At 40.8% G+C, this 12460-nt stretch overlaps 1 pseudogene; it reads right to left on the reverse strand.

The window, feature by feature from the left end:
- LOC128942657 (coiled-coil domain-containing protein 171-like) overlaps positions 1-11872 on the reverse strand; it is a 31426-nt pseudogene extending 19554 nt beyond the window's left edge.
- Between the last annotated feature and the right edge of the window lie 588 nt (positions 11873-12460).

The following is a 12460-nucleotide window of genomic DNA, read 5'->3' on the forward strand; positions in this document are numbered from 1 at the left end:
GGAACCCACTGAGCCTGGGAGCTCCCTTCCCCGCTCAGGCGGTAGCTGACCGGGGCGGCATCAAAAACCGGGGCTTGCCCTGGCTTCCGGTTATCCACCCCCCCCCCCCGGAACACGAAGCGTGGGAACCGGAAGGGAAGGCGTGGGAACCGGAAAGGAGGGAGGCAGAGGCGGGGCCAGATATCTGGGAGGGGCAGGCTGATGGGCGTGGTGGAACAGGAGGTGGCAGCTGGACTTTCTCCGCCTCCGAGGTGGAGTCTGGAGGCGGGGCAGAGTGAGGAGGCGGGGAGAAGGTGGAACCACTGAGGGGAGGAGCGCAGAGGGGAGCAGAGGGTGGGGGCAGAGGAGAAAAGGGAGGAGAAAGGGGTGGATCTGAGGGTAGGAAGGGGTTGGGTTGAGGAACGAAAGGATTGTGGGAAGGAGAAGAGAAACTGGCGGGAAAAGGAACGTGGCCGCCTCCATCTTGGGCTCCATAGGAGCCATCTTGTGGAGGCGGTGGGGCATTGACTGGGGGGACATTAAACCGAACTTGCTTGGGATTTTCAACAGGGAACTGGGAGGAATGGGAAAAGGGGTAGGAAAACCTGCTCCGAGGAGTCTGGCCAGGATCTCCTCGGAGTCCTCCTTTAGGAGGGCCAGGTCGAGCCAATCGAGAGGGGGCAGAGGGAAGATGGAGCCTCTGCTGCTTGTTGGCCTTAAGGACCCCCCTCAAGGGCTCTGACCGAGGGACACGGGGTGAGGTCGACGGGGTAGGGACAGCAGAACTGGGAGAACTGGGGTGAGAACTTGAGGCAGATGGATTTTTTCGCAGTTCCCCCTGCGGACCCAACAAATGCAAAACTTTACCCGCCCAATAGGCGGCCGGGTAAAGTTTGGCTTCTCCAGAGCCGACTTCCTGATCTAATTTGGCCAATACGGCTTTCCAATAACGTGGGTCCTTCAACTGCTCTGGGGTCGTGTTGGGAAACTGTGAAAAAAGCCACCGCACTAACTTCTTTAGATCAGCTTTCGGGGGATCCAACCCTCCCCCTATTAACAAACTCTGAACTTGGTGGAAGGCTCGCTTCCGAGGGGAACTCTGCCGTGCACCCATCACGGAACTTAAAAGGAGAACGGAAGAAAATCAAAGAAAAGAGTCCCCCTCTGATGACAAATTTCACACACACCGGGATAGAAGGCAACTAAAACAAGAATCAACCCTTTGCCTGCTCCCACACTACTGGTGACTTAGGGGATCGGTCCCAGGGCAGGCATGAACCCCCCAGAGGCCAACCAGTATATAAGGATTTTGGGGAGAGTGGGTGCTTTTTCCTAGTGGCGGTCCCCGTCGGGCATAACCCCTAGGCTGCCGGTCCCAGGGAGGGCATGAGCACGGCACCCACAGGAAAGTAAAAACAACAAAGGAAGGGATATTTGGAGAAGAGGGGATAGGAGCAGTCCCCGAGGCAGGGCTCAGTTCCTGGGAGGGTTTTAAAAAGGGTGGGAGGGAAGACCCCCAAGGCAGGGGCTTACCAATCCGGCGAAGAGGCAAAAAGAAAACCGGTGCGGGTAGGACTCCGCCCTCGGAGCTCTCCCTGGGTGCGAGGAGTTGCAGCTCCGGATCCACCGGGAGCGCCGCTCCTAGAACGGAGCCTGCTACAACCGGTGGTAGGTCGACGTCCAAGGGTCCGATGACCTCTTCCGCGGGGTCCGAGCGACGACTCCGGCCTCGCGGTGGGCGCCAAACCTGCAGCGGTTCCGCGGCCGCTAATCCTGTGCCTGGCTAGCTGAGCGGGCGGCCAACAGCCCCACTACAGCGGGGGGTGTCAGTCCCGGTGGCAAGGCCCCAGGACTGGCAGCTTCAGGCACCCCTCGGCGGTGAAAGCCTCGGGCTGTGCCTGCAGGACGAGGTCTCGGAGGATAGCTGCGAGGCAGGGCGGAGTAAGCAAGAGCCGGACACTCTCTGGGGTAGAAACTGGTTTAATGTCCCAAGGGACGACCAGCAGGGATGACGAACTGGGGAGGACCAGCAGGGAGTGCCAAAGAAAATGAGCAGAACATGAGATTATAAAGGGGGGTGGTAACTGGGGGTGAACCAATCCGGGGAGGTCAGGGGAAGGGTTTAACACAACAGACCGGTGAAAAGACCCAATGGATACAGTGTAAAGGAGGGGCCCCGGGACCTCAGCCAATCACTACTCCCATTGTAGGGAACCTTCTAGAAGACAGGGAGTGGTGGGGAGTGATTGACTGGGTCCAGGGAGGAGAGAAAATGATACATATTTGGACATAGGAGGCGGGGGAGGCACGTAACAGGGGAATAACCATAGCAACCATGTAACTGACAGAAACCAAGGTGGGGAAAACTGGGAGGACAGAACCATCGTAACGAATGGGGGAGAAACGGAACAAGCCAACACATTACAACAATGATAAAGACAGTAAATGGTGGTTGTAGAATAACAGGGAACATTTTGGATTGCAAATAACTCATCTAACAAGGAGTGACAGTTTCACACTTTTAGGCCACTCCTCACTGTAGTATCAGAAAAACAGAATTGCTTAACACCATTGAAATCTACCACTGCTCTTAGGGTCAGTACATACGTAACTAAATTTATCCCCAGGTGATACCACATTATTGTTATTCTATACAATCTCTGCAAATGATGATGCTGAAAAAGTAGCTGCTGCCATCAGTAATTCTTAAAACAAGCAAAGTTGATCTTACAGCTTTAACATTCTCAGAAAAAGAATACTGCTATCTGCAGATGAAGTCAGGCTTCTCAGCTGGGCCTGAAGACTAAATTCTCTTCAACAAATGCTTCATCCAAGTAATTTATTTCTTTTTTTAAGTGATGTTAATATTAGCACAGGGATGGGTTGGTTTGTTGTTTGGTTTTGGATTTTTTAAAACTTTAAACGTATACTAAAATTCCCAAATGACCTTTGACTGCTAACAGGCTTAAACTATTGAAATAATCAATTCAATTTTTAAAGAAAAAAAAAATTAGAAGTTCACTGCACCATACCTGTGATCTTGCATGAATTTCTGCAAGGGCGTTTGAGTACTGCTGTTCAAGATATTGCTTTTCTTTCTGCGACCAGTGTTCCTGTGCTTTTAACTGTTCAGACGTTTTCTCCAAAGCATCCTCCTGGTTCTGCTGAAGGTTGTTCATAGTTTCAGTCTTGTGCTTGCACATATATTCTAGGTGAGATATCTGTGTGACAAGCATTTAAGAAGAAATTATTATTTACCTTTTCACTTTAAGTTAAGCACAGACTATTCCAGCATAAAATCTAAACTGCAGTTTTTTCAATATTTTATTAAAACTAAGTAAAACCCTTTCATGGCAGATAAATTACTTGGTTCTCAAAACAAAACTGAAATATATTTTTTGGTTTCGGTTTTGCCTTCTACCACCTTGTCACCCTCTTTGCAGGAAACCTGAGCCAGACACTTCATAACTTTTTTTTTTTAAATGATTGTATTCAGTTTTAGTAAATTAGTAATCCAAGTATATCCTTTAGAAATTTGTGATGATTGCAAACAATAATTAAAACACAGCCTTTAATTTTTTGTTTGTTTGTTTGTGGTTTTTGATTTTTTTCTTTTGTTGAAAAGTCAAGACATTCCAGGTTATTATTAAGTTTTAAAACAATTTCAGGGAATTCTAGCACAGAGAATTTTTTCCTTACAAATAGCTCATAAGTTTATGCTGTATTTTCAACAAACATGAAGGGATTCACTCTTGTGCTTTAACACTGCACTTCTCATGCAAGCTAAATGGAGGAATGAACCAAGCCAACAATGATCCCCAAATGCACACACCTCAACTTTCTGTTCCTAGAAAATATCAAGATACTTCCAGATAGATCACACTGAATTGTGTGGAAAAAAAGTTTTTTCAGCACAGTCTAAAATCCCAGAAAAGCTGCTAAGTACATGAGAAGAGCCCTAGAGACCTCACAATCAGTCTTAATAACAATCCTTAATTAAATAGCAAGCAACAATAAGACACAAGCCCTACAAACACTGCCAACAGTGTTCACCTTCCCTTCCCTTTTCCTCATCTACTTCAAAAGAGAAATAAACCAGAACACAAAGTGATACCCTAAAGAGCTCTTTAGGCATAGCTTAGCCTCTGGAGCCAGCTGAGTTATTTTAGAAGGGGCTTTTTCCTTCCTAAAACCACAAGGTTTTCTGGGGAGAAAAGCCATGTAAGCTCATTTGCTTCAAAACCTTTCAGAAAAGTACAGCTCCTCCTTCATACAGATCCTGACATGTTTTAGAATAGGTATTTCTGTTTGTTTCTGAATAAAAATGTCATAATCCAAAGTTACAATTAAACAAAAAAACCCCACACTGGCATTCTTTCAAATAGTACGTCTGAATCATAAACACATAATTACAAGGTGATATTCCTTGAGAAAGTGTATTTTGCCTCTGGATTACAGTAAAATAAAGATTTGATTTATGACTGTAAATGACTATGTTCAGTGAATTTCTTCCTCAGTAAGATGAATTTATTGTCTTTTAATTAGGTCCCTGTGGCTACTATCAGATTGTCCTTTCAGAATATCCTGCACAGAAGGTGGAGCTGGGAGACTTGATGCACACTCCACTCACATCTAAATGCCCCTGGCAACAAACTGAGCAGTGGACAAGCCATAATTAATGGTGCTCATTTGTTAGTGTCCAAATCCTTTTTTGGGGGCATGAATATCAGTCCTTTTTAACGAGACTGCAGTGTGAATAAAAGTCACTGAGCTCAGCAGAGGCAGCTGATGCCTGGGGACGCTCACCCTCTGCTTAGCCTTGTTGAAGTTCGAGACCAGGGCTTCAACATTCTCATGCAAGAGCGCACAAAGCTCTGTCCAAGGTAATTCTTCCAGGGGGACGTTTGTCTGTCTGGAAAGCACCTGGGCGTTTGCCAGGGTCTGGTATAAGTTCAGGAGGATGGACATCTCCCTCTGGAACACAAAGAAAAAAATTAATTGCTGTAGCTGGGCAATGTTAAAATCAAAAGAGATGCATCATATGTGCAGTAGCAGCGCTGAGCACAGCTGAAAACGAGCCCTTAAGGTTCATTCTCACAGCTTTACAAAATTCCTCAGTTCATTTCTAATAATTGCAGCCATAATATTACAGCAGAGTAAGAAAACAGATTTCACAAAATTTATCTAGTTAGACACAGTATGTAAATAAAGTATGTGAGTAAATCCCAGTCCTGTGGGAGCCACAACCATGACCTGGCAGCTAAAAATGTCCATGCTCTTAGTGGATGCAATTCATTCACCCATGTTAATACCTTGAGGTGCCTCCAAATTGTCCCCCAACACTTGCACAGCACACAGAAAACTGTCCATTTGGCTTGGCAGCACAATACACTCTAAATTCCTTTAAAAATTTGCTTTGTGTGGATTATATATGATTAATCAGCTGGCCAAAATGGGCCTACAGCTCCATCAGTCAAACTCCACAAGCCATGCCTCATTTATTTACAGTGATTTTAATCAGTAGTATATTAAATGGATTAAAAATAAATTTTAGCAACAACAGCATGCAGTAGAAATTCAATTGTTCATACTTTCAGTTCATACAAGTGCCTTAAGATAATAGAAAGCTGTTTCTCAAGTGCTGTATCAGTACAGTCAGAGATCACTATAAGATTATCAGACTAGAGTAGAAAGAACATATTCAGGAAGCATAAAAATGGTATAAAACATGGAAAAATACTGTACAGATCAAGAAAGCAGGAGGGGAAACTGAATGGAAGAGAACACACTGGCATTTTCACACAATTTAAGCATAGGTATAGCAGAGACTAACAGCAATATATTAAATGTTATCTATACTTAGTTTTTCATTTTGGGAAGCAAAATCAGAGCTGTCTCAATGGAGTAAACAGGACCACCTACAGGTACTTCTGCTTCCCAAACAAATACAAACAGCTTTGGGAAAATGCAAAGCCATCCAAGGCAATAAATACCTGATCTCATAAGACAACTACTAATACAACTCTTCCAAAAATGAACATTTTTATCACCTGCTCAGGACAGTCTTGTGGTTTGAAATCCTTTGAGTAAAACAATTAAAACAACCAGTTCTATGAATATGACAGTGAGACAACCCTTTATTTTTTAACCTTGCGATAATATAACATTAATTTTGAGTCTACCATTAAATACTGTTTCCATTAAAAGAAATCTTGATCATGAATGGAATCTTGTCCATAATTATTGCCATGTCATATATTTTACTAAGGAATACAAATTAAAAGGAAAACTTCTGCCACAGCAACAGCTAGCAAGCACTTTAGGTTAAGCAAGAATTTTAGTAGAATATTTTCAGCTTGCAATTGTGTTTTGTAGTTATAAATAGCAATCATTAATGCCTGTAGTTAGGACAGACAGTTGCTTTTCTCTGGATGTATTCCTTTTGTGCCTGATGAAATTACTTTCTCAGCCTAACTAGGCCAGCAAATGTCTTTTAATACATGAATGCTTGCAGGGAAGAAGCTGTTATTCTCCCAGAAAGAAAAAAGAAGATCCTGATTTCATTTGTCTCCAGCTTATGAATCACAGATCTGCCTGGGCAGTGGACAGCACTGAGACAAAATGTGGAATCACTCCATCAACTGAACAAAAGACACCCACAAATCTGAAGACTCTCTGATGCAGGTCTCTGCTCCTGTCCACAGGGAACAGACCTCATGTACCTTCCATGCTCAGAGCTCTGAGAGAGAAAGAGAAGTTTCCAAGCCACCAGCAAAAAAATATTTATATTGCTAAGAGTAGAAAGAGAGCAGATGTTACCACACTATCAAAGGAGAGATTTTCTAAACATGCTGACAACTTTCCTTTGTCCCTGCTGCTATGCAAAACGATGACAAAATTGTTATTCAAGGTGTAGCTGGGTAAAGACAGTAGAAAAGCCCAAAGTGGTCCCATAAGAGGAGAAAGTTTTCAGAAAATAATCCAGCGAAATACATCCAATGTGCCAAAGCCACAGCAAACCAAGTAAAAAACAAAACAACAACAAAAAAATCCCCTCTGCTTTTCCACCTGAAAGCTTGAAACAATTTTCAAGCAATTTTTACAGTTAAATACTTGCACTAAAACTAAAAAGGTGTATGAAATAGAAATAAGCATTTCTACAATGGTAGCTAATGAAACTTGACAAAAAAGTTAAGTAGAAAGAACATTCTTCACATGATATGATAATCAATATCTACAAAATGCCTTAATTAGGAATGCCAGTACATCCTACCCATACTTTAAAAATATTTTCAAATGAGCTTCTCCAAGTCATTGGTTACATTTATTCAGGTAGTAAATTGTTTTAAAGGTAACATAATAACAGAAAGGGTGAGAGAATGGCAGAGTTCTTCTGCAGCTCAGCACAGCAAATGCAGCAAATCCTCACCACAGTAAATATTTTGACAGTATGTTTTAAAACACCTCAACAATGTGTGTCACATATTTTTCCTTACTATTGAGCACTTTTTATTTGTATTTGCAATTTACTATTGAGGATTTTTTTCCTTACTATTGAGCCTTCATGCAGGCTGAAGCTGTCTGGAGGAACCGCTATTGTGGCATTGGGATCTTGAGCTCTCCTCATGGCCTCAACCTTGTCTTTCCATTCCATACCGTAGGTTATATGCTGTCTTGGTGAACTGGAAAGTTTCCACAAAAAAGATACTTTAACCAAAATTACTTTTGTCGCATGCTCTATGTTCTTTTAAATGATAATCAATGGATATGGCAGATACCACTTTAGCACATCACATGGATCCTGAAGCTGCTTGCCTTTCTTAATTGAATGAAGAAATTGATATTCCTTCTAAGAAAGATTTTTCAAGAGGTTATATTTTCAGTTACCAAGCCTGCTGTCATGCAATTCATAAGATTTTTTGGATGTGGCCTCAAAGTTACATATAACAAACAGAATTCTTCATATTTTAATTAGCACAACAGCTGTCTTCAGAGAGACCATGTCACATGTTGCATCATCAGTCCTGATTTCAAGTACAGTTCTTGCTCTTAAGATTTCCACATGCCTGACCCTACTCTGGTCTGACTTTGAAAGCAAGCTACCCAGAATTTTAATCTGTTCTTGTACTGTGTCAGTCAGGAAAACAGATATACCAAGAGCCTGGCATGACTAAACAGGCAGCTGATGAGGAAACTACAAGGCAAAACAACAGCATAAACGACACAGAAGCACAGAGAGGGAATGCAAGGAAGAATTTTAAAAGATTGCCTAAGTATTTAGGCATGGTATCAGGAAAGCCAAAAGCTTGCTTAAAAATGATGTTTGCAAAGGATGACAAAGGTTTTTCCAGCTCAAGTTTGAAGTATCTTACTAAAAACATGTCCGTAATCATGAATCTTGAACGAGTTGCTCGGGCCACAAACTTCCTTTCTTGTGGGAAAACTGATTTTTTTCCTTCTCCACTACTCCTTGTGTGAGTAAGTCAAAAGAAACACCTGTGTATACGGACCCAAATAGTTCTAGGCTGAAAGAGAGGTCACCCAAGTTCTGCTACCACAGGCACAGCAGACTGTGCTGTGGAAACATCCCAAGAGATTTCCTGTGCTCTCACACTTTTCAATGTTTTTTAACCATGTCAAGCTTTCTACAGTCATTCAAAAGTTGAAAACAAAGATTAGCCACTATAAATGATACCCAACTTCTTGACAGGAGTCTTAGAGATCCAACTGACTCACTGAAGTGGAAAACAATGTTATCATAATAATATAAGAATTGGACATCTTTTGGATATCTGCTGGATATCCTTTCCTACACTCACCCCAAACACTACTGGAGGCTGGACCCTACCATAAATACGATTTTCAAAATTTTTGGTTTGGCAAATAATCTGTAGCAGGCCAGTTATTATCTGTACCATTCACAATAGCTTTGGTTACTGATATGGGCCTGTTATTAATGGACTGCCAGATTCTGAACCTTTAGCTTGGTTTGTCCCATTGCCCTAGAATTTTCTGCTGACTGAAAATTGCAGGGAATTTTCTATTTTGTACTCAAGCTGTCTACTGCCATTTTGGAATGGCTTTAAAAGGAAACTTACGCTTTTTTTCCTGTCTCAAGAGCATTTACTGGCTCTCTGAAATCTTCCCTTGCTACCCCTTCTGGCAAAGCTTGTCTTCTGCCGAGCTGATCTTCATTCAAAACGTCTTCGAGTTCTTGAATTCTCAACTAGCAAATGTTAAGAAAGCAGTTAAGGGAAGTTAGGAAAGATTACCACGGTCTTTCATGCTGTTCACTGCTCTGTTCTGCTTTTTACAGGTGAATATATTCTATTAATTCTGTAGGGAATCAGAAAGCATTGAACACACATAGAAATGTATTAATACATAGAGTTCAAAACAGAGAGAAATAGATATGCCAACCAAAAGCACATTTTGTTGTCCTTGCGTGGTGTTTGGATTTTCCTGATTTCAATTATTTATATTACTGAAGTTTTCCAGGGGAATTCTATTCATTAAGTAGGCTCATAAAAGTGTAGGATAAACAGTAAAAGTTACACTTGCACTCAGAGCAAAGCTCATGTGGAGCTTGTTCATGTACATAAACAAGAAAGAAAACCTGCTGTGTTCTTCACCCAAAGAAGAGAAATCTCTAACTTCCAGGAATGTTACCTTTCCCTTTGTATGTTGTAAGAGTACAGAAGGAATAAAAAAACCTGCATCATCATTACTTATTTAATCAGCACTTCAGAAATCCAAGTGCCTGTACTTAGAAAAAGTAATAAAAAAATAACTGACTGAAGAAGTGGAAATGCTTTTTTGAGTTCCTCAGAAAATAAGAAAAAATTAATGAAATTCCCTTTTGTTTTCTCATTTAATGTTTCTAAATTCCACTGCTAGTCAGATCACTCAGCAGATCAAAAGATCACTCAGCAATCATCTTTCAGGTTTTTCACTTTTTTTTTGTAATAAATCCTAATTGCTTTAATGGATCAAACCCTATGTGACACAGTTTAGTGATACAAAAATTTAATATTCAAGTATACATATAGCATTTTTTCATATATTCAAACTTTTCTGGTAACAGCAGATGTAATAGCAGAAATGAACTCTGAATATTTACATTTGGAACTGCAGCCTCAGGATGCATTAATACCTCACACCTAGAGAAGTTGGGTGAGTACACTCTATCTCTGAAATTATATAAGTGCCCATTCCAGAGATATAGGACAAAATATTTTAGCAGTTTAACTATTGTGAAACATTTCCTTTCCCCTCACTGTTTCAATGCTACTTTGAATTCTAAAACATAAGAATGTGACATTTTATTTTAATATTGATTCTATTAACTTGAGAGTTCCCTAGAAATAAAGGAGATGTTTTTCTATTACCTTTTACAGTCTTGACAATCATTGCAAAAATATCTACTCAGTGTTTTCACTGGAGCAAGGAAATCTTAACATTTTTGGAAGATTGCACCTTTACAAGTCCATCTTCTATTTTACTGCAAACTTCCACCAAATATTTAATCAAAAGTTTACCTACATGACATCTGTTGTGTATTTACATTCTACATGTGCTAGTCTTGCTGCTGCAGCATCATCCTCCAGTTCCTTTATTTTCACTGCAGCTGCCTAAAAGTACATTTTAAAAATATTTAAGTCCAGAAAGATGATAACATCATGCAAAGACAACTTTATTTGTTCAGTTTATTAGGGCTCCATAAACCAACCTGTGGTATCTGAACTACTTGCACTTTGGAACTGTGAAAACTCATGCCAATAAACAAATGAAACGAAATCATTACATATCCAGAATATCAAAGTAATACTTTCTATTTAGTTTAAGAAATTGATGTAGGATTATGCTCTTGCTACAGTTTTTATAGTCACAGATACGTGTCTCTACATAAAGGCCTGGACATGATATTTCAATTGAAAAAATGTTTTTAGCAAAAGCAGTAACTACAGAGCTGCTGTAATAGAAATTCACATGAAATTTTAATTACATTCTTTCCTATCAAAAACATCCTCTCACTTTGACTGATGATTGATTTGAAAAGAACATCACACCCCAAAATGACTCCTGCCTTCAAGTGATGCCACAAAGATGAAGAAAAGGACATTAATATTAAAAGTAATTTAAGACACTCAAGGTTACACAGATACAAGTAAAGCCATTGATTTTGGACAGGTAAAGCAAAGTAGCAAGTATGTGAGACTGAATCCTAACTCTAAGAATTTCAGTTAGGGAAATGTTAACTTAAAAATAAATAAATAAATAAAATTTACATACTAGCTGTTGGCAATAAATTTAAACTCTGTATAAGCCCGCACATTCACAAAAGGAAATAATTGAGAAACAGAGATCTGTGGAAGGCCTATTAAAGAAAAAGCCACAGCACAGAGATCACCAAACCCCCTCCACAAAAGCATCAGCCAAAAGGCTTAAGCTTTGCCTCCTCCCACAAGACCTATCCGCTTAACATGCTTAAATAAAAAATTTTAAAAAACTCACAAATCCTGCACAAATTCTTCTTCTATACATCTGTATTGCTAAGATTGCTTTCCCAGTGACATAAACCCCTTTCCATCTGCAGTTCAAACACCACTCTCAGGTCGGGCTCACAGCATTCACCTGTGAATCCACATTTCCTGCAAAGTGACACTCCACATTTTGTTAACCAAACACAGGGCACTCATAGCCTGACTCAGAGGTTTCACCCCTCAGAAATGACACTGCTCAGTTGTGCCAGTGCTTGCTGAGGCTCCCAGCAGCAGGCAGAAAGCTTTACCTCCAGTTCTTTGAGGAGCCTCTCCTGCCGTTTGTTCTTGATTTCCAGAGAGCTGGCCTGGAGCCTCAGCACCTTGGCGCAGCCATTGTGCTCTGCCTCCATGTCCTTCAGCTTCTTGGCAATGCTTTGCAGGGCAGCATTAGTTTTCTAAAAGTAAGCAGGTAAAGGAATAAATAAATAAATATGCCAAGAGGCACTTTTTCTCTGATAAAGTATTGCAGTTGAGAGTTCAACAGAGAAATGGAGACTGCATCAGAAGATGATGTTAGAATTTTAAAATCTACGACGCCAGCACATGTCAACAGAAGTGCTTACCCAACAGCAGAGATGCTTTTGATTCACCATCAAGAAATCTATGTTGTGCTAAAAAATCACTGTGAACATGATCTTCTGTGGTAACAATAAAATCAATATCAGATCTCAACAGGACATCTTTCCCTAAAAGACTACAGCCCTTCCAATCTCTTCTGTCTCCCAGCTCCGTGGCAATGAAATGGAGTGCATTGGGTGAACTTTTGTCCCCCAACAGGGGACATTTTTGTTATGATTTTGATTGCTCAAACTTCAAATCAGATGTTTTTTAGAAACAGCTAGTCCCACAGACTAAATAATTTTGATTTCTGGTATTCTGAAAAGGATTTGCTACTATCTAGAAACTGAATTACTTTAAAAACTTGTGAAATATGAAGT

Source organism: Melozone crissalis, unplaced genomic scaffold (genome assembly GCF_028551555.1).
Source record: "Melozone crissalis strain CALT ecotype California unplaced genomic scaffold, PUWL_Pcris_2 ptg000005l_1, whole genome shotgun sequence".
In the NCBI taxonomy this organism is placed as follows: Eukaryota; Metazoa; Chordata; class Aves; order Passeriformes; family Passerellidae; genus Melozone; species Melozone crissalis.